Below are 24,066 nucleotides of genomic sequence, written 5' to 3'. Positions count from 1 at the left end.
ATGCCTGAGATTGAACAGGCCGCTCTGACAGGCCATGGTATCAGACATCTGGACTGTCCGGATAGAAGCGTCGAAGGATAGCCTGTATTTTTAAAATATATCTTAAGATTTCGAATTACAGTATTCCTCCTATGAAAGACACAGAATATTTAGCACTCAAAATTATGTTATCCGATTCTATTGTGGGCAAATGTATTCTGATCTAAAGACCACCTGGGTCAGTAAATAACCTTTTGTCATCCGCATGCTCCTCATTAAATAAAACCATATCTCTATTCTGAAATGGGCAATAATACTTTTTTGTTTTGTGTTTAAGAATTTTTATTGAATTTTCAAGAAGAACAAACAAAGAGCAAAAACATTCACAAAGTCAAAAAACATAGTACAGATAATAGATGAACAATTAGTATGTAAGTGCAGGATGTGAAACCACTAGAGGGAAAAGAAAGAAAAAGGTGAAAGAAGTAAAAAAGGGAAAGAAAAGTAAATAAATATATAAGTGGATAAAAAAACAAAGAAGATATAAAATGTTCAGAAAAGCATATAGGAGAGTAAGGAGAAAAATAAATGTTTAGGCATGGGGGCACGAGTAGAAAGATAAATGGTAACCAGAGAAGATCAGATTAAATTTTTTGATAAAGAATAGAAGAAGAGACATTAGCAATTCTATGTTCATCACAGATAAAGTTCCACCAAGTCAATGAAGATACTTTGAAATTGTCTTTCCAACATGACAAAATAACTCTGAATGCTAATGCAATAAAAAGGTCAAGCAATAAAGAAATAGGAGTGGCGTCATCTAAATCAGGTGAGGATGAACCTAGAAAAACATTTTGTAATGATAATGTAATGTCACATTTAAAAAGTTTCATGCAAGTAGACCAAACAAATTTCAATACATTGGAACAAGTTGATGTTTTAAAGTGCTGGTATAAAAAGAACACGACCAGCATAATGGAGAAGAGGAAGGGGAAAACTTGGATATACAAACAGGAGTAATAACTGCTCTATTGTAAATAAAATACAGAGATTGGGTTATACGAGCAGCGGCAGAAACTTTAAATAACTTAGACCATAGTTTGTCCCAAACAGAGATAGAGAGTGATAAGGATAAGTCTGTTTCCCACCCAATTTCAATAAGAGATTTAGGTCTTTCAGTAACATGTAACAAAAATAATTTATAAACGAGAGCAGCTTTAGGTCTGTGCGCTTGAGAGAAACTGTATAACGGTGTAGGTGGAGTAAGAGAGGGTAGCCACTGGGGTGGTCATGAGAAGCTAATTGTGATCGTAAGGCGGTTGAAATTAAGATGTATTCATTAAGAGATGTGTTAGGTAAATGGTAGCGTGATTTTAATTCAGGGAAGGGAATACCAGAATTCTGGTGAATCAATTGATACACAAAAATAATTCCCTTCTCCTTCCAATGTTTGTAATAGAATGATTTACCTTTATATTTGAGACATTTATTATACCAGATAGTAGAAGATAAAAAACATTGAAATGGGTTAAGACCATCAGAAAATATATTATACAATCCATTTTGGGAATATTTTAAAATAGGATTCTTGGATATGAAAGTACAATTAGACATATATATTACATTATGAAAAGAAAAATCTTCTAATGAGGAGCGTTCAAAAACAATCCATCTGGGTATAGGGATATCAGCAAATTCATAAGATAAAGCAAAGGGCAATTCGTGAGTGTTTCTTATTCCATAAAAACTTTGTACAGATGGAATTAATTTGTAAAAAATAAGAAATAGGAATTCGAATAGGCAATATAGATAGTGTATAGAGGACATGAGGCACAATCTTCATTTTGATAGTATCTAATCTACCCCACCAAGAGAGATAAAGAGGGGTCCAAGTAAGAAGGAGTGATTGAATTTTGGTGATTAGTGCATTGAACGTATATCTAATTGCGGTAGACAGAGTAGCAGAGAACCAAATACCAAGGTATTTAATTTTTGTGGGGCGCCCAGGGAAGTTAGTGTCATTAAACATATATTGATACCACAGAGAGTTCAGAGGCAAAACTTCTGTTTTAGAGAGGTTTAATTTATAACCAGAAATACTGGAATATAACTAAACCTCATCCAAAAATGGTGGAAGGGAAGTGTGAGGGTTGGACATATATATTAATATGTCATCAGCATATGCTGATATTTTGGTTTCAATGGAATTATGCGTGAAGCCAGAAATATGTGTATTGACACGAATACGTTCAAGGAAGGGTTCAAGGCATAAAACAAACAACAAGGGAGAAAGGGGACATCCCTGACGTGTACCTCTAGATAAAGGAAAAAATCTGGAGAAATGATTATTTACAAAAATACTGGCACGGGTGCAAGAATATAACAATTTAACATAAGAAATGAAAGTTGGACCAAAACCAAACCATTGAAGAGTTTTAAACATATATTGCCAATGAATACGATCATAAGCCTTTTCGGCATTTGAGACAACACTGCAAGTGGGAATTTGAATATTTTCCCAAAGGAAATAACATTTGCAAACATTCAAGCATTAGTCGCAGCCAACCTGCCCTTAACAAATCCAACTTGATCAGTTTTAACCAAGAATGGAACAATACTTTCAAGACGAGAGGCCAGAATTTTAGCAAAAATCTTACATTTATAGTTAATTAATGATATGGGGCGGTCGTTTTTACAAAGGGAATGGTCTTTATCAGGTTTAGAATGAGAATTATCAAGGCGTCTATGAAGGAACCAGAGGCTTTAGAATCAACAATAAAGGAATTAAAAAGAGCCAGAAGTTTGGGAACAAAAATGGAGGAAAAAGTAAAATAAAATTAAACGGAAAGGCCATCTGGCCCTGGTGCTTTCGATTTAATAGCATTAGTTATCTCATGAACAGTAACCTCTCCCTCCAGTGAATCAAATTCAGCAGGCAGGGAAGGAGGAGTGGGAAGAACTGAGAAGAAAGTATTGAAATTTTGATTGGAGGGATTCGTGTCATCAGAATAAAGCGGTTGGTAATATTCATGAAATATAGTAGCAATATCTTCATCTGAGGACGATAAACTTTTGGTGGATTCATTTAAAATGGGTCCAATATTTTTACGTTCAGATTTGATTTTCAAATAATTGGCTAACATCTTACCTGCTTTATTTTGGCCTCCATGATATTTAGATTTAATTTTAAGAAGGATTTTGCAAGCTTCAATTGTAGCAAGTTTGTTAAGTTCAGATTTGGCCTTAATCAGTTCATGAAGAGCCGAAGAAGATTTGGAAGTAAAATAATTATGTTCCAATAATTTAAGTTGTTGTACTAAAGATGTATATTTATTTCGAGTAATTTTCTTTTTTTTTGCAACATCTGAAATAGTAAAAGCATGGAAAGGGGCTTTAAAGGCATCCCAATTATTGGAAATAGAGGTATCTGAGGGTTTATTAACCTTGAAAAATTCATTAATAAAAGCATTGGCTTCTGTAATGAAAATAGTATCAGATAATAAAAAGTTATTAAGCTTCCAACAGCTGAATTTCGGGGAGCTTAAAGAAAGGTCCAAAACAGTAAGGACTAATGCATGGTCGGAAATAAAAATAGACCCAATCTCCGAGGATTGAATAGATGGGAGTAGGGATTTACTAACCAAAATATAATCAATTCTAGACAGTGTTTGATGAACATTGGAAAAAAAGTAAATTCAAGAGAATCAGGGTCGCAAGTCTTTCAAACATCATATAATGAACGAGAGGCAATGGCAGATTGAAATGCTTTGTGGGATTTATCTGGATTAAACTTACACTTAGATTGTCTGTCATTAAAGGGGTCTATCCATTGGTTAAAATCACCGGCAACAATAATATTCGGACATTCAGTGGAGGAAAGTAAAATCTTAATGTCATTCCAAAATTCTGGAACTGGTCTGACTGGGCCATATATATTCAATAAAACCACCTCTTTATTTTGTATAACAATCTTAGCCATTACCCATCAGTATCATTTTGCGTAGATAACATTTGTACAGATAATGACTTATGAAACAAGATGGTACAAAAGGGGGTGGTAATGGACGGAGCATCAGAACCAATCAAACACTCACACCCAGTCAACAGATGTGGGTTTGATCCATCACCGTTCTTTAGCCCACTCTGCCACCCCAGTTCAGACATGGCCATATGCAAATCAGTCTGACCCTGTGCCTCATGGGAACAGTCCAGCCCGAACTTCCAAGCCATGCCTTCCCTGGACCGGAAACAAGCTTCCTAGGACCGGTGTCTGGCATTTCAGCCGTCTTCAGCCAGGCTTGCTTGAATCCAGTGGCAAAGTGAGCAAGGGACTCACGTCTGAGCATACCCTGCCAACTTATGGAGAACAAAGCGGTACAAAAGGGGGTGGTGATGGACGGAGCATCAGAACCAATCAAACACTCACACCCAGTCAACAGATCTGGGTTTGATCCATCACCGTTCTTTAGCCCACTCTGCCATCCCAGTTCAGACATGGCCATATGCAAATCAGTCTGACCCTGTGCCTCATGGGAACAGTCCAGCCCGAACTGACAAGCCATGTCATCCCTGGACCAGAAACAAGCTTCCTAGGACCGGTTTCTGGAATTTTAGCGTCTTCAGCCAGGCTTGCTTGAATTCAGTGGCAAAGTGAGCAAGGAACTCATATCTGAGCATACCCTGCCAACTTATGGCGAACAAAGCGGTACAAAAGGGGGTGGTGAAGACGGCTGAAATGCCATAAACCGGTCCTAGGAAGCTTGTTTCCGGTCCAGGGAAGTCATGGCTTGGCAGTTCCGGCTAGACTGTTCCCATGAGGCACAGGGTCAGACTGATTTGCATATGGCCATGTCTGAACTGGGGTGGCAGAGTGGGCTAAAGAACGGTGATGGATCAAACCCAGATCTGTTGACTGGGTGTGAGTGTTTGATTGGTTCTGATGCTTCGTCCATCACCACCCCCTTTTGTACCGCTTTGTTCGCCATAAGTTGGCAGGGTATGCTCAGACGTTGAGTCCCTTGCTCACTTTGCCACTGGATTCAAGCAAGTCTGGCTGAAGACGGCTGAAATGCCAGAAACCGGTCCTAGAAAGCTTGTTTCCGGTCCAGGGAAGGCATGGCTTGGCAGTTCGGGCTGGACTGTTCCCATGAGGCACAGGGTCAGACTGATTTGCATATGGCCATGTATGAACTGGGGTGGCAGAGTGGGCTAAAGAACGGTGATGGATCAAACTCAGATCTGTTGACTGGGTGTGAGTGTTTGATTGGTTCTGATGCTCCGTCCATCACCATCCCCTTTTGTACCATTTTGTTCGCCATAAGTTGGCAGGGTATGCTCAGACGTTGAGTCCCTTGCTCACTTTTACACTGGATTCAAGCAAGCCTGGCTGAAGACAGCTGAAATGCCAGAAACCGGTCCTAGGAAGCTTGTTTCCGGTCCAGGGAAGGCATGGCTTGGCAGATCGGGCTGGACTGTTCCCATGAGGCACAGGGTCAGACTGATTTGCATATGGCCATGTCTGAACTGGGGTGGCAGACTGGGTTAAAGAACGGTGATGGATCAAACCCAGATCTGTTGACTGGGTGTGAGTGTTTGATTGGTTCTGATGCTCCGTCCATCACCACCCCCTTTTGTACCGCTTTGTTCGCCATACGTTGGCAGGGTATGTTCAGACTTTGAGTCCCTTACTCACTTTTCCACTGGATTCAAGCAAGCCTGGCTGAAGACGGCTGAAATGCCAGAAACCGGTCCTAGGAAGCTTGTTTCCGGTCCAGGTAAGGCATGGCTTGGCAGTTCGGGCTGGACTGTTCCCATGAGGCACAGGGTCAGACTGATTTGCATATGGCCATGTCTGAACTGGGGTGGCAGAGTGGGCTAAAGAACGGTGATGGATCAAACCCAGATCTGTTGACTGGGTGTGAGTGTTTGATTGGTTCTGATGCTCCGTCCATCACCACCCCCTTTTGTACTGCTTTGTTCGCTATAAGTTGGCAGGGTATGCTCAGACGTTGAGTCCCTTGCTCACTTTTCCACTGGATTCAAGCAAGCCTGGCTGAAGACGGCTGAAATGCCAGAAACCGGTCCTAGGAAGCTTGTTTCTGGTCCAGGGAAGGCATGGCTTGGCAGTTCGGGCTGGACTGTTCCCATGAGGCACAGGGTCAGACTGATTTGCATATGGCCATGTCTGAACTGGGGTGGCAGATTGGGCTAAAGAACGGTGATGGATCAAACCCAGATCTGTTGACTGGGTGTGAGTGTTTGATTGGTTCTGATGCTCCGTCCATCACCACCCCCTTTTGTACCGCTTTGTTCGCCATAAGTTGGCAGGGTATGCTCAGACGTTGAGCCCCTTGCTCACTTTGCCACTGGATTCAAGCAAGCCTGGCTGAAGACGGCTGAAATGCCAGAAACCGGTCCTAGGAAGCTTGTTTCCGGTCCAGGGAAGGCATGGCTTGGCAGTTCGGGCTGGACTGTTCCCATGAGGCACAGGGTCAGACTGATTTGCATATGGCCATGTCTGAACTGGGGTGGCAGAGTGGGCTAAAGAACGGTGATGGATCAAACCCAGATCTGTTGACTGGGTGTGAGTGCTTGATTGGTTCTGATGCTCCGTCCATCACCAACCCCTTTTGTACCGCTTTGTTCGCCATAAGTTGGCAGGGTATGCTCAGACGTTGAGTCTCTTTCTCACTTTGCCACTGGATTCAAGCAAGCCTGGCTGAAGACGGCTGAAATGCCAGGAACCGGGTCTAGGAAGCTTGTTTCCGGTCCAGGGAAGGCATGGCTTGGCAGTTCGGGCTGGACTGTTCCCATGAGGCACAGGGTCAGACTGATTTGCATATGGCCATGTCTGAACTGGGGTGGCAAAGTGGGCTTAAGAACGGTGATGGATCAATCCCAGATCTGTTGACTGGGTGTGAGTGTTTGATTGGTTCTGATGCTCCGTCCATCACCATCCCCTTTTGTACCATTTTGTTCGCCATAAGTTGGCAGGGTATGCTCAGACGTTGAGTCCCTTGCTCACTTTTCCACTGGATTCAAGCAAGCCTGGCTGAAGACAGCTGAAATGCCAGAAACCGGTCCTAGGAAGCTTGTTTCCGGTCCAGGGAAGGCATGGCTTGGCAGATCGGGCTGGACTGTTCCCATGAGGCACAGGGTCAGACTGATTTGCATATGGCCATGTCTGAACTGGGGTGGCAGAGTGGGTTAAAGAACGGTGATGGATCAAACCCAGATCTGTTGACTGGGTGTGAGTGTTTGATTGGTTCTGATGCTCCGTCCATCACCACCCCCTTTTGTACCGCTTTGTTCGCCATACGTTGGCAGGGTATGTTCAGACGTTGAGTCCCTTACTCACTTTTCCACTGGATTCAAACAAGCCTGGCTGAAGACGGCTGAAATGCCAGAAACCGGTCCTAGGAAGCTTGTTTCCGGTCCAGGGAAGGCATGGCTTGGCAGTTTGGGCTGGACTGTTCCCATGAGGCACAGAGTCAGACTGATTTGCATATGGCCATGTCTGAACTGGGGTGGCAGAGTGGGCTAAAGAACGGTGATGGATCAAACCCAGATCTGTTGACTGGGTGTGAGTATTTTATTGGTTCTGATGCTCCATCCATCACCACCCCCTTTTGTACCATTATGAAACAAGATAGCAACACCCCCTTTTTTACTAGAAGCAGGAGAGTAAACAACTTTACCCACCCATTGTCATTTTAACTTAAGCGATTCAGCTTCATTGCAATGTGTTTCCTGAATAAAATTGACCTGAGAATTTAATTTTGAGAGAGTACCTTTTGTCTTTTAACGGGGTTTCCAAGACCACAAACATTCCACGTGACAATATTACACATGGTAAAGGGATGGAGGGGTAATATATGTAAGGTGATGATACACTTCAGGAAAACAACTAGAACGAAAAAAACACCACATATGAGATGAACAGAAAAAATACGTTATATAACAACAAACAGCACTAATGGACACATGCAACAAATTGAACATTATCGAATAGAAGGAACAAACTGAAAAAAAAATGAAAAAGAGAAAAATGAAAAAGGGAACAAGGATAAGAGAAAAAGAAGAAAAATTAAGGAAAGAGATCCAGATCTAAGAGAAACAGCAATGGTTGAGGCACGGGGCGCAACAACACAGACGAGAGATGAAACGACAGGGAGGAAGATAAAAAAGAGTAGAGTTATGAACAGCCATAGTGAATAAAATGTAGAAAAGATACAGGAAACTTAAGAATGAGGAAAATAACCAGTTGCAGAATTTGTGGCAAGGTTATGGAGAAAAGACCTTAGTTTAGTAGGATCATCAAAAGAATGTGTGGAACCATCGTGAGTGATTTTACACAGACAAGGATGAAGGATACCATATCGAATATTCAATTGTCTCATTTGAGGTCGAAGAGCCAAAAATTCCTTTCTTCTTGCATTAGTAGCGTTAGAGAGATCTTGTGCTAGTAAGATGTTATGACCAGACCATTTGAGGTGACGTTTTGCTTTGGCTGCAGAGAGGACTCGCATTAAATCAGTAAATTCCAAAGACTACATAATAATTCCTCTAGGTTTGGATGCATGAGGATGAAGACATCCAAGTCGATGTGCTCGTTGGATGTTTAATGGAGGTTCTGAAGGAAGGTCTAAAAGTTCTGACAAGAATTTCTTTAGGAAAAGAAGCATATCCGAACCTTCAAGATTTTCTGGCAGAACATAAAGACCTACGTTTTTGTGTCTATTATGATTTTCAAGGTCCTCATTGTGAAGTTTGAGACGATGAATTTCCTGCTCCAAGATCGGAATTTTAGTAGACACATCATGTAGGTCACTGATGCGTTGCTCCATATCTAGCACCTTAGCTTCCATACTAATCCATCGATCTTCTATTTGCTGAAGTTTCTCATTAGTTGTGGACATAAAAGAATTAAGCCCCCTCACCTCACCCAAAATGATGTACAGAACAGGGTTTTGAGAAGATAGGATTGGTGAGAGAGGATCATTTTTGGCTCTCTTGGGCTTGGTACCTGAAGATGAGGCTCTGACCGCCATTGGAGCTTCATTTGCCATCTTGAAATGATGTGAAGAGCGAGACGTAATTTTTAATAAAGATTTCAGTCTGCCCATTAGCTTAGTGAAAACACATCACTAATCGGTGAGGCTCTAGATAAAAGGATGGCAAGAAGAAGAACGTGATCCGGAGAAAAACTGCGTCACCCTCCGTCTGCACTCTGACATTTGTGAACAAGGGACCGAGAGGAGACGACGTTGTTAGCATTTGTCAGGTCAAATGCCAAACTGTCAAGAGGCTAGAAGGTGTGACAAGGGTGAAGTAAAAAGGTTAGAACAGTCATTTGCGTAGCAAAAGGGTCAGAAGTTCAAAAAAGGTACAAAGCAGCACCATCCTGAAGTGTATGCATGCATATTAATAAAGCAGTAGAGATGCGTGCTGATAATTTGAAGCAAAAACTAATAATAACATGCCTATGTTCTACATGCCTGGCCCAGAACGTTAAGAGGGCATAATACATTTAGCATTTACATTTTGCTGTAGAAATACAAGTCCTGAGCCAATATTCCATGAAATGAGAGCAAATGAATCAAAAAACATGTTGCCACGCGTTTAAAGAAACGCCGGTTTACCTTGAGGCTGATTAGAGCAAGCGGCCGTTATAAAATGGCTGCCGCTGGCATTTGGCTGAGCAGACAACGCCGCCGCTGCCGCTGGTCCGATAAATGAATGAAAAACAGTCAGAGTGGCTCCAACCGCCGCTCCGATCCTTCAGGCCTCAGATTCCAGCATTACATCCATTGTCAAGGACAGAAAGCAGGCTGAATTCGGTAGATGAGTTCCGCGTACGAGCGGAGCTCAGAGCCGAGCCGCCATCTTCTTGCGGCGCATGACCACGCCCCCAATATGTTTTATTTTTAATTATTGATGCTCTCATTACACCAGGGCCTGATGTTAGGTCAGGCGGAACAAACCAGAATGTGTCCAAAACTGAAATAATAGATACATGGGACTCCCTATAACCAATGTCTTCCCCAGTGCTTGAGTTTCACAATCCCGAGGCTAGTACCATGCTAGATTAATGACTGGAAAACATTGTATTTAGATTCCCTGATCCCTACTAATCTCACAATAACTAAACAAATAAATCCTCCTGCTCCTTGGTATATAGAGGCTCTTCGGCTAGACAGGAGTGAACATTTTTAGAAGGAAAATGAAGAAAAAACTGCACCCAGTAAAATGATTGTTTAAAAATAATTCATCTAATGCAATATAAAAAAATTCCCAGAAAAACTAAGGCTGACTATTTTCAATTGCAAACGCAAAAATCCTACAAAAGAATTTTTCACATTCTATAAAAGTTTGGTCTAGTTTACAGCAGTAATAAACCATACCAAGCCTTTACAATAAACAATAACATATCTGATCATTTTAATGATAAAATCGCTAAGCTGCTGCACAACCTGGGACTAGGGGACACGAGGACTAGTTCAAATAGGAATTACATCATTAGACAATCATGGTCTTATTTGAACTAGTCGAATGTGACTATTAACAAGTTCTTTGTGCAATCAAGTCATCCTTCCCAGTAGACATTTGTCCGGTGCACCAGTTAAAGAAAGTGGCGACGACCCATTGTCCCAATACCCTCTGCAGTATGAAACACCTCTCTCCAATCAGTGCCTATTCTTCTTTCATGGAAAAATGCACTTGTCACGCCTCCTTTGAAGTAATCATCTCTGGACCCTATGAGTTTGACCAACTATCTTTGCAGCTCCTCTTTGGTGAAATCGCTGAAGCAGCAGTGAACATCCAACTGTGTGGTTTTTTGGAGGACAACCAACTTCTCCACAGAATGGAAACAGGGTTAATAAACAGACTCAGTGCAGAAAGGGTGCTTGCCAAAACACCCAATGACGTTTGCCTCATCTGAATGATGGAAGGACTGAGGTCTTGATATTGCTTGACATCAGTTGTATTCAATACAATCTCCCACAACATATTACTTGATCACTTGACTGAATTGGATGTAAAGGACACACCCTATAATTTGTATCTTTTCTATAAGAACACATGGAAACAGTGTGCCTAGGCAATTACAGATCCTCCTTCAAATCCTTCACTCCAGTTGTAACACAAAGATCAGAATAAACCCAAATGTGTCCAATCTATAAGTGGCACCCTAGCTAGACTCATTGTTTTATATGGTTACAAAGAAATTGCATATACAGACAACACCCAATCCATACAAAGGCTAAACCAGGACCCCCACTATTCCTCTTACCAGTTCTCTTCTGAAAACTCTCTCTATGGTCTTAGAGTTTGTGGTCATCAAACATGAAACCATTTTACAGCTACTGTTCAGGAGGCCAGGAATCTTCTTCGACTAAAGACCAACCTTTGAACCACATATAAACATGCTTACAACTATGTGTGTGGCTGCTTATGCCATCCAGAAGATCACTCCTTTTCTTCTTGCAGAGTCCACAAATACAATGGTCCATGCCCTGATATTCTCCAGGCTGGACTACCGTAACTTATTTTCAGAGGGTCTTCCTAAATATTTGATTCAAATAGTCCAGGTAATTAAAAATACTGTTGCATGGTTGATGTTCAGTTCAAAATCACCTTTGTGAGCTGAATTGGCATCCAGTAGCCAAAAGATTCCTCTTCGAGGCTCTTCATAGCACTAGGATGGAAAATTACATGTCCTCTTCTTCTCTGGTTCTTCCTCACCAGGACTCTTTGCTCTGGATACCAACGTCTATTTGTCCATTCCTGAACTTAAAAAACTCAGATCGGATGGGTCGATGAGGACCAAAATGGGTTTATGCCTGGTAGTAGTACAAATACATTAACTAAGCAGATTACAGGTGGAACTGTCCAGAGTCAAGATGTTGAAGGGCCCAGCTGCAATAAGAGGGATTATGAAAAGGCCTTTGACGTGGTTCGCTGGCCCTACATGCTGCAGGTATTGCAAAGGGTGAATGTTGTTCCAAGATTTGTGGCATATGTGGTGGCCCTATTCACGCCTCCAAGTATGCAGGTGAGAGTGAACAAAAGAGCTCTGAACACCTTTTCTTACCACGCATGGTACTAGCCTGGGTTGTCCACGCTCTTCCCTCCTCTTTGCTTTGTGATGGAGCCTCTGAATGGAGTAGATTAGGAGAGATGCTAATTTATGTATTTGAGGTTTCATATAGCTCGAACATGACCCGTTAGGGTATCAGAGTGCTTTATAGGGATAAACATGTTGCATACAGTATATGCATAGGCAGAATACAAGGATAGGGTTAGGCAATTAACTGCAATAGGGCAAAAGTCAGAGCTTTATACAATAAACAGTGCAGTACCAAAATCAGCTAGCAACATGTCAGCAATAAAACAAGGGGAACAATTGATACATGAAGAGGGCCAAGCAATACACTAGATTATGCACAGAAACATAGGCCATGAAAAGGTGGAATGCTCAATAATGGAGAGTTATTGGGGGAATTTTCTCATTAGGAAGGTTTTCGCATCCTTTTTGAAGCGCAACAAAGTAGGAATTCTTCTGATGGAGGGAGGTAGCGAGTTCCATATTCTTGGTACAGCCCCAGAGAATGCTCTATTATATGTTATATGCTTAGATAACTGGGTTCCTTTGGCAAAATAGCATTGAGGACAGTGTGTCCCTATATGCGGTTGACATGTTCTGTATCTACAGCACCCACAGATTTCATTGCCATGAAAGGCACAGATGCTGAAAGTTAATAGTGATGAGTCAGGACTAATGGTCAACTGGGGGAAGTCTACATATGTGCATCTTACAGGTACTCCACCTTGACCTACACCTTAGGGTCCATTCAACTCCAGGTGATGGAGGGCCACTTTCAATACCTGGGCATATATACAACTTGGGCATATATACTACCACATCAGTGCTTAAGTTGAGTCAGTGGTTTGCAGTGCTCAGCACCAGTACTTAATCATCAACACCAGCGCTTTTCTCGAGCACTAGCTAAGGGCACATTGATTCATTGATTAATGTGGAGATTAAGTGATTTGCCCAGAATCACAGGAGGTTGAGCTGATGCTCGAGCCTGGTTCCTCAGCTCCAAAGTCGGCAGCTGTGGCCTTTTCCAGGCCAGATCCTCTCCCCACTTTCACTCACCACTAGTAGTTAATGCTGTTTTAGGCAGCACCAACAGGAGAAATGGGCTGGTGCAAGCTGCCTTCTGATGGGAGCCCTGGCACTTATTTATTTACAAACTAACCACTGAGTCCAAGATCAGAAAACAGCTTGGAATTTGAATTTGTACTCCCCCTGATAGTCCAATGTACTTGGGCTGAATTTGATAACTGAGTTTCGCTACCCCTTAATCTGATAAGTAGAGTGGCACTTTACAAAATGAGTGTACTTTCCGGCTTCCTTTATGTGCTTAAAAATTATCCATATATTTCTCCTGCTCACCGTTATTCAAAACCGGAATCGTTGGCTCCATGTTCCATTGGGCAAGCTACTTCCCCAGAATTCCCAATGTTGAATGCACTCTTCCCATATATGATGGTGGCTTGGGTGTGCCAGTTATTAAAATTTCTTATCGGGAAACCCAATGATACCAATTGGGGACTGGTTATGTGTTGATAAGCATGACTCCTTTTGGAGGCTATAGTTGGATACCCTTAAAAAATCAGGGCCTCATGACCTGCTATTTGGTGGGTGGCCCCCATTTTTATTTCCACAGGTCACACAGCTTCCACTTCTGAGTTGGCATTTGGGACCATGACCACATCCATCCGCTCCTTTGACAAATTGGTTGAGTAATTTGATTGACATAGTTCACAATCTTTCCTATACCTTCAAATCAGGCATGCGCTAGACACCGACTGTAGTGAGCTAGAGTTGGTGCCAAAATATAATCCACTTGATGATAAACTAATATTGAGCCTATTGGGTGGTGGAGGAATATAGAGAATCTACAGATCCCTACCCCTCAATACCCCTGATCCATTGCAGAGTGTGAGAGCTGCCTTGGAGTGAAATGTTTGGGAGATGATGATGCGTCTCAGGTAGCCACAATGACAGCTTGGGTACTGACCACCCCCTCTAACCTAAGACTGATCTAGATTTGCTAGTTTTGCAGGATCTATTACAGTCCTGAGTGACTGTGAATAATTGACAGAGCTCAAATCAAGGAACGTATGTGCTGTGACAGCCCAAATGGGACCGTTTACCTCGTGGTTTGGGTATGTCCCGTTTTCATTTAGTACTGGCAAAGAATACACAACACCTTAGCAGATATGCTTTATACTCCCACTGCCCTGAGCCCTAGGGCGGCCATATAGGGGACCATGGAGGACTGGAGTGAATCATGCAGTCAGAGGTTGTTGGTAGGTATCAGATCTATGGTGGCCAGGAAAGGCTGCCTGATATTGCAGAACTGCTAATGCCCCATCTGTGGATGTCTGGGTCAGAGGCATGAACAAGTGCAATAGGGAAGAATAGCTCACAAGTATTATAAATCCCATTTATAATGATAAATCCTGGAAAATTAATAAGACAGAATAGGAGTGGGGAAGTTGTAGTATGTGTACAATTGCCAGAAAACAAGACTTATGGTCGAAGCCATAGACAAAATAAAAAATATGTCGAAAGTATAAAATAGGAAAAGAGTCACTTCGCAAAATCTGTACAGCTTGAATAAAAGCAAAGAAATATGATGCAACATCAGGATGGCAATTAAAGACTAAAGTTGGCAACCCTGCAATGTGAGCATTAAATAGTGTGTGTGTGTGTGTGCGCGTGTGTGTGTATGTATATATATACAACTCTTCCATGTCTGTTGTGACGTCATGTGTATTTAAAGTTTTACCTGGTATCGCCCGGGCAACTTGACAAAGGCCGCCATGGCTGAAACGCGTTGTTTGCACGATTAAATCACTCGTAAACGGATTGGTGTGCCGCCTCATTCCTTGGGTTTGAACTTTTGAATATATTATATATATATATATATATATATATATATATATAGACTCCACTCTCCCCCAACTCGTAGAGGAAAAGAGCACACGCGGGACTCCAGGGAAATGCACAAATCCTTCTTTATTGTGGCGTATGCATAACGCGTTTCGTTTTAAATCGAACTTCATCAGATGCCGCCAAGGATATAGCAAGTGCTTCTCCCGCCCTCTCTTTAAACAAGATGCCTCACTCCGATTGGACAGGCTTCACTGGTGTTTCAAGCACTGGGAAAAGCGTAAACCCAGGAATCTGGATTAGCGCGGAGCAGCCACCATGCGTCAGTACTAGCCCCAGTGGGCGGTGTCTGCTCCCTTCACCCCAATGCACACTGAGTTCTTAACAGTGGGCGGTATTGCACTTCACCTTTGTCCCTCACCCCGCTGCTCTGCTTCCTGACTGGAGCTCGTGCACATATATATATATATTCACTGAAAAAACCATAGGTTTCACACAAGTTATAGTTAGCTGTACATTTCACTCGTAAAAAACCAATGAAATTCCACGTTATAGTTAGTGCAGGCAACTATAACTCACGCGACCGCAATCCTCTGCTGATGACATATGTGTCTTTATGAAAAAAAAATATTTGTAATATATGTATAGCTAAAATTTAATGGAAGAAGACATGGGCAAATAAGTGTCTAAATACAGTATTAGCATCAGCAGAGGATTGCGGTCGCGTGAGTTATAGTTGCCTGCACTAACTATAACATGGAATTTCATTGGTTTTTTACGAGTGAAATGTACAGCTAACTATAACTTGTGTGAAACCTATGGTTTTTTCAGTGAATTTGCAAGGTTTTTTAAATGCTAATTCCTAACTATAACGTGTGTGAAACCTATGGTTTTTTCAGTGAATTTGTACGTTTTTTTAAATGCTAAGTTACTTTACGCCGTTCGTGCCGTGCGCGCCCACTTCACGCAGTTCGTTCCGTGCGCGCATGGTGCGCTTCGCGCACCGTGCGCGCACAGTGAGCACGCGGTGCGCTTCGCGCACCGCGCGCCCACTTTACGCAGTTAGTGCCGTGCACGCACGGTGGGCACGCGGTGCGCTACGCGCACCGCGTGCTCACGTTACGCTGGATGGGCCATGTACGCACGATGCGCTTCGCGCACCGTCCGCACACGGAGGACATATTATGCGCTTCGTTGTGAAAGGTTATCTATTAAATGTTCATCTAATAGATATAATTGTGAATGCGTTGTCTCCCGTAGGAGTAACGTCCTTTACTCGCCACTCCTTTTTTGTCAAGATTCAAATAATGGTAATTCAATTGATGTAGTTTTCTTTAACAATTTATTTTCTGATTCAAATTGTAGACGATTTCATTAACATTCATACTATTTCCGGCATAGTATTATTCATAGTAAAGTTCAAGATTCACTGTATTTCAGCCCTATGCATTTCGGGCGAACCCTTCTTCAGGGGGGTTACATTTCTGAAAGCAAAAAATATTGTATTCAAATAACCAGATACAACACATATGTCATCAAAACGTTGTAAATACGTATTACACTAGCACAAGAAGAAGATTTTAGAGGAATATTTAACAACACTCCAAGATTTGCGTACAAACGCACTCGTAACCTCAAAGAATTGCTCAGACCCAAAGAGGAAGTCACCCCTGTTAAATATCGAGGAACCATTCCATGCTACAATTGTAGTAATTGTAACGCTATAATACAGGGCAGTGAAATATTGCATCCTTCACAAGGAACAAAAATCAAACTACGGGTATCAGGTACATGCGACAGCAGCAATGTGATTTACTTATTGAAATGCCCATGTACAAGACACCTTCAAACAACCGCGTCCTAAAACTTCCAACTTATCACAAAAAGAAAGACAAATATTGGAAAAATTGTCCAAAAACAAAGAGATAACCATACGACAGGCAGACAAGGGCGGCGCCCTCGTAATCATGGACACTGATTTCTACAAACACAATGTTAACCAACACGTTAATGATACAAACATTTATTCAAGACAAGACAGGGATCCCACCACCGAATTCATGAATACTCTGAACCTAATAGTGAATGCAGCCATTTCCCAGGGAATCATTGGTACCAAAGAGAAAGAATACTTGATCAAATCCAACCCGGCAACTCCATATATTTATATGATTCCCAAAGTACACAAAAATGCCAACTTTCCACCGTTTCGTCCAATTGTTTCTACCATAAATTCCATCCACGAGCCAGTGGGAAAGTTTCTAGACAAACATCTTCAACCACTTGTCCAAAAAATGAGTACCTACATCAAGGATACCACCCACTTCCTCAACCTTTTGGAAATCCATAGACCATCATTTACAGGAGACATGATTATGTGTACCATTGACGTGAAATCTTTGTACACGTCCATACCCCACGATCTGGGCATACAAGCTGTTGAACACTACCTGACCACAAGTGACCATGAGGAAATGTTCAAAGTATTTCTTATGGAACTACTACATTTTACGCTATACCACAGTTATTTCAAATGGGAAGATCAATATTTTATTCAATCATCAGGAACATCCATGGGAAACTGTGCAGCACCGGCATATGCCAATCTTTTTATGTACAAATTCGAGCAAGAACACATTTTATCCAATCCAAACTGGCACAGACACATCATTATGTATGGAAGGTACATTGACGACATTTTTGTACTGTGGAACGGCACAGAAACCCTCTTGTTAACAGCCATTGAAGAATTGAATCAGGTTGACGACAGAATTGGCTTTACACATCACATCAACAAAAGGGAAATACCATTCTTAGATGTTCTAGTCATTAACGATGAAGGTAACCTTGAAACTAAAGTATTCACCAAACCGACCGACAAAAACAACTTTTTGCATTTCACAAGTTTCCATCAGCCTTCATTAAAAAAACATCTACCATTTTCACAACTTCTACGCCTCAAAAGAATCGCTTCCAATTCAGATCATTACAACCAATCCAAAATTTCAACCATCCAGAAATTCAGACAAAGAGGATATCCTGAAACCATCTTAAATCAAGCACAGGAAAGAGTCCGGAATCTGGAACGAAAACAGCTACTGACAACTCAACTCAAAAACGATTCGCAAAGATCAGTATTTGTTTCCAAATTTTCTACAAGAAGTTTCAACATTAAAAGGATCATATTGAAACACTGGACATTACTCACACAAGAAGAAGATTTTAGAGGAATATTTAACAACACTCCAAGATTTGCGTACAAACGCACTCGTAACCTCAAAGAATTGCTCAGACCCAAAGAGGAAGTCACCCCTGTTAAATATCGAGGAACCATTCCATGCTACAATTGTAGTAATTGTAACGCTATAATACAGGGCAGTGAAATATTGCATCCTTCACAAGGAACAAAAATCAAACTACGGGTATCAGGTACATGCGACAGCAGCAATGTGATTTACATATTGAAATGCCCATGTGGCTTACCTTATGTGGGCAAAACGCAAAGAAAATTAAAGACCAGGATTATCGAGCATAAAAGCAATATAAGACTCAAGAACACCAAATCCACAGTTGCCTCACATTTTACTGAACATCATCACAATCCTAGTCAATTACGATTTTGCATACTTGAACAGGTACCCATCCTCCCAGGAAGAGACAATTCCCAACACCTCTTGAGAAGAGAAATATTCTGGATGTCTCATCTTAACACGCTTCAACCAAAAGGTTTAAATGATCGGTTTGAATTGCACTGTTTCCTGTAAGGAGACTATGATGTCACGTATACCATTTTTGTACCTTGAATACAAGTATTAATGTTATTGTGTATACTGATTACAATGATAACAGATGTCAATATTTTTCCTGTAATCCACATGTACTTTTCCATGTCTCTATGATTAAGCCTTGTTTCTAGCATTGTTTCGTCACCATGGAATAAGATCACAATACATTAGTCATATCATTTCTTATTGAACATGGGATGCTTTTCCCGCTTCTTAATTTTTTCTATAGTCGCTCAAAGATTAACATTTACTACATTGACCGCGGAGTGATAAACGCTAACACATTGATTTACAGCAGATATATTGTTAAAGGTTCCCCTTTTTTCAACTTTTTTTCAACTTTTTTTGCCATTCAAAACTTTATTGACACATCGGCACCTCGAGTCATAGAACATATTTTCATGATAGGTACTACAATTCATTTCCATAGTTATAGAATAGGCTAATTAGATAACCTTTCAATTTTTGTTGAATTATAACATTTGAATTATAACATCGTTTGAATTAACCACATTATATTCACGCTGAAATCGTCTTTTTTCACTTTCCATTATCACGTGACGAGTGACTCACGATACCGCGAATATACAAGCAAGCAAACACTTCCGACGTTTTTAAATAGGATTTCACCACTCTACTCGACCGAAACTTGATCGCGGTAAGATTTTTTTTTTTTATAACCGCACAAGCGGTTCGCACAATTCCGAAAACCATTGGTATATTCAGTTTACTTACTCGCACCATTCCTCTTTCTTTCCAGAGGAATTATCATTGTTCGCCACGGCAGACGGGCAGAAAAGAATGCTTGCTTTTCGAAAGGTCAGTTTTGATCCTTCGCACAGCCATGGTATCAGTATCGTTAAATCAGTGAGCCATTACCGTTTAAGATAGAGATGTTTAAATGGGAGTTTAGTTTCACACCCTCAGTAATTTCAGTTACAGTCCACGATTTCTTCCATTGACAGCGTGTTTACATACACTCACCTGCGCATACCAACATGCACGCACACTTTTTATACAGTTGGATACCGTTTTCGTCCTACAACCATTTAAGTTCTACTTTTGAATTACAGTTCATGTCACTAGTTGTTACATAAATTCATTTGCTGGCTTACTATCTCATTACATGAATGTTATAACCATCACAGTCCGGCACTCTTCCGTTCACAAACTTTCGAACTTTTCTTTCTACCATCACAATAGGTGCTAGTGTAATACGTATTTACAACGTTTTGATGACATATGTGTTGTATCTGGTTATTTGAATACAATATTTTTTGCTTTCAGAAATGTAACTCCCCTGAAGAAGGGTTCGCCCGAAATGCATAGGGCTGAAATACAGTGAATCTTGGACTTTACTATGAATAATACTATGCCGGAAATAGTATGAATGTTAATGAAATCGTCTACAATTTGAATCAGAAAATAAATTGTTAAAGAAAACTACATCAATTGAATTACCATTATTTGAATCTTGACAAAAAAGGAGTGCCGAGTAAAGGACGTTACTCCTACGGGAGACAACGCATTCACAATTATAGTTTCCACCTCCTGGCTCAGGAGGTCATTTACCAGGCACCCTAAATAAACTCAACAGCATTTACCACTAATAACCAGGAGTGCGACGTTCCACAATCCATTTGGAGTTTCACATCTAATAGATATGACATGCCCACAAGGTGCCCTGCGGGCAACTTTTGCACACGGGGGGGGGAATATGTGGAGTTTGTTTTTTTTTTATTTATTTTTTGCCGTATGCGTACGGTAAGCGAATTCGGTGTTTTTAAAAAAAAAAAATATTTAATTTTTGGCCTTGGGGGTCCTTCTGGGACACCCTGACCAAGGCTAGGGGGTCAGGAGCTGTCTAGCCTGCCCCTTTTCATGTTATCCAACTTTGTTTTTCCTCCCCCCCTCAGAGTGCGAGAGAGAAAATGGCGGCCGACACTTCCTGGTTTCGACCGATTCGAATGTTTACTAAGATCTAACAGCCAATCAGAATCGCGCTCGCGCACGGCACCGTACGCGTACGGTAAGCTTACGGTGCGCGCTCGGAGCGCGCTTACAGATATATATATTGATTTAATTCTATTTTCTTAGGAAATACTGAACAGATTTACACCAAACCTACAAAAGGCACATCCTTGACCTGTAGACTACCTCTCTGCCAAATTTCAAGTAACTCTGTTCAGCCGTTCGGGCTGTAGCTGTGTCTAAAGGTCCTATGGAAAAATGCATGGGGAAAACGCGTTTTGGGACCCCCCTTTTTTCTCAGCCCCCGCTTGACGAATCACCCCGAGACTTTCAGGGTAGGAGCGGAGCGTAGCGCCCCATTAGTTTTGAAAATTTTGCGAGGATTCGTCAACCGGTGCCAAAGTTATTCAAAATAGAATTTTGAGATTTCCTATGGAAACACGGTCCTAACTATAACTACCTACTGGCAACCGCCAGTAGGTAATATATATATATATATATATATATTTCCCAAATACAATCCTGAATTTCTGTACACAACGGAAGCAGACACCACACAACAGATTTCACTTTTGATTTATTTACCCTTCGTCCACCTTAACGCATTTTGACCGACTCAGCGGCCTTGAACACATGACAGTGATCAGTGATGCCATTTGAGGTGTCATCACTGATGTCATGAGTGAGGTCACTGACCATGTCATAAGTGATGCAATAAAGTGTAAAACACATATATAGACATATTTTACATAAGGTTTCAGTGTAGCTATTTAAATTAGATACTAATGTAACTTTCCCCTTTTTATTCATTTGTTGAAATATCTACATCAAAAATGCATTTTCCTACTTCAAAGCAACACCGGAGGTCGCAATGACATCAGTAGTCAGGAATACAAATGAAAAACATATATATTGACATATTTTACACAGAGTTTCAGTCTAGCTGTTTAGTAACATATTGGTTTAACTTTATTTTAAAATCATATTTTCAAACAACAACTTTCAACATCTGAACTCATAAACACAACATAACTTTCAAACAAACATCAAACTATCCATTGTTACCCAAACTCATGGGGAATCAAAAACTGCTGCAAAACTAGTGCAATGTGTGACAGGACCATCTGTAGAGGGATGAACAAAAATATTCATGTGGGACGTCCATCTCATATTATCATAAGAAAGGTCTCCAATTGGCGATCTACAAGAGAAAAGCTGGAGGACCATCTACATCAGTATCAGCAGCAATAATACCCGGACAAAAAGTTATTTTAGAGGTATAGACTACTACAACAGATATGGCTTCACAGTTTTCAAGAATGGCCACGTAATACATGGAATGTAGCTGGTGATTGGTGTGTTACAGCTATTCACAATGCTGCCAAAAATCATACATGGTATTTTTCCCTCTTTTATATTTTTTGCACATTTCATAAGAGGAGTTCATGGTGAGCATCTAGAAGGCAATGCATAACAGAAGGACCCTCAACTTCAATAGCAGCATACCAACACCAAAGCAGAGAGTCCATTCAAAAGTCCAATCTCAAATTCAAGCTTTGGCGTCACAGTTTTCCCCAATGGCATCACACTGCATGGATTGTGGGGTTGTAGATAGTGCTGGCGAGCAGTCCATAACGTCCCTTCCCAAAGCTGGAAAGAACAATAAATGCTAATTTTTTTAAACTTTTTGCCCTTCATAGTTTTTCTACAATAGCAAGCATTTTATTATCTTAAAAAATGGGTATTTAGTATATATGTGTTGTTCATTTTATTATCTTCCAATTTTCTGTAACACTACTTACATATAACTTGCCACATAGACAAGTCAAACCACCCCTCTACAAATAAATACACAGGTAACTTTGGCCAGTTATCATGATTTACTTTTTCACTTTTTAAATATGTCAACAGTCTGTGTTTAAATCTTCTAGTAAGTGCTTCAACAACATATACAAACATACTATTTTTTTACAGAACACTGTATTATATTGTAATCTCTTTTTGAAAACTATCAACTGTAATGTATGTGTCTTGTTCTGCAAATCCTCCTCTTAACAACATTTCATTTTTCCTAGAATCCTGCCCAGGACCAAGCACACAAAACTGCACATCACCACAAACCTTTTCTACGTGTGCCACACTACCATGCAAAAGTGATCTATGCATTTCTCCCTAACATAAAGCAGGAATTTTCACATAATACAGCCCCCTTCGCATTGTTGAGTGGTAGAACTTATTTTGTGTTTTAAAGTTCGCCTTGGAAAGATACATAGGAATTTTCTTAATATATCAATGGATTGCTGTCCCATACTAGAAACACTACTACAATTCAATTTTGTATACAGTACCCTGACTACACCTTCCTCGTACCTCTTCTGCAATAACTTCCTCCTCATTTCTAGGTACCATCACCTCTTTTGCTATAGGACTACCATTCTTCATTTGATAACATCATCCTCTTCAATCAATAGGATCAATTAACTTGTTATACAGGATATAGCTTTCTTCATTAAAGAAAGCCGCTGTACAAAAAGTATGTATCCATTGTCCACAAAAAACTGTACAACATTTACTTCTATTCACTAAACTTTTCTTCTAGTTTTGTTTCCTCATGCAAAACACTATTTCGTCAAGAGTCTTTATTTGATATAGAATAAAAATGAAAAGCTTCCTCTTTAAAGGAATGGCCTTATCAACTACTCTCTCAGTTCGTTCTTTCTGTTTCACTACATCTCTCCTTCGCCTACACTTTTTAAAATGTAACACTAAATTTACAAGGCTGTAACTATGCAAGCTTTATAACATTTGCGCAGAACCTATGCAGCCATCTAAACACCCATTTTCAACCCATGCAGTCATTGAAATATTGAGGCACACTCGTGCACTAATGAAACAGTCAGGATCTACTCATGCACTCATGTAATTATGTAGAGAGTACCATTGTAGTCAACCTATCACCCATATTGTCTGAAGACGACACGTTCCTCGGTAAAACTTGTAAATACATATGTTTGTGGTTAAATACATCAATACTCCCTGGATAAATGAATGAGTGCATAGGTGGAGCATAGGTGATTCCCTGAGGATATAAGTAGTGCCTTCCTGATCCCCTGACTAGGTCATAACTCCATGTGTCATTCCATAGCTGCATACTTGCTGCCCACGTGTTTGCATGAGTATACCACTAGTATCTGGGTGTTTGGAGGAGTGCATGAGTAGAGCCTGAATGATTCGACAACTGTGTGACTAATGCTTCAATAATTCAATACATGCATAGATACTGGTAGGATGATTAAATGAGTGCAACTCTAGTGCCTGGATGATTGCAAGACTGCATACAGAGTATATAGGTGATTTATGCAG

This window comes from Triturus cristatus, chromosome 3_2 (genome assembly GCF_964204655.1).
Source record: "Triturus cristatus chromosome 3_2, aTriCri1.1, whole genome shotgun sequence".
Lineage (NCBI taxonomy): Eukaryota > Metazoa > Chordata > Amphibia > Caudata > Salamandridae > Triturus > Triturus cristatus.
Note: the sequence above shows the minus strand (reverse complement) of the source record.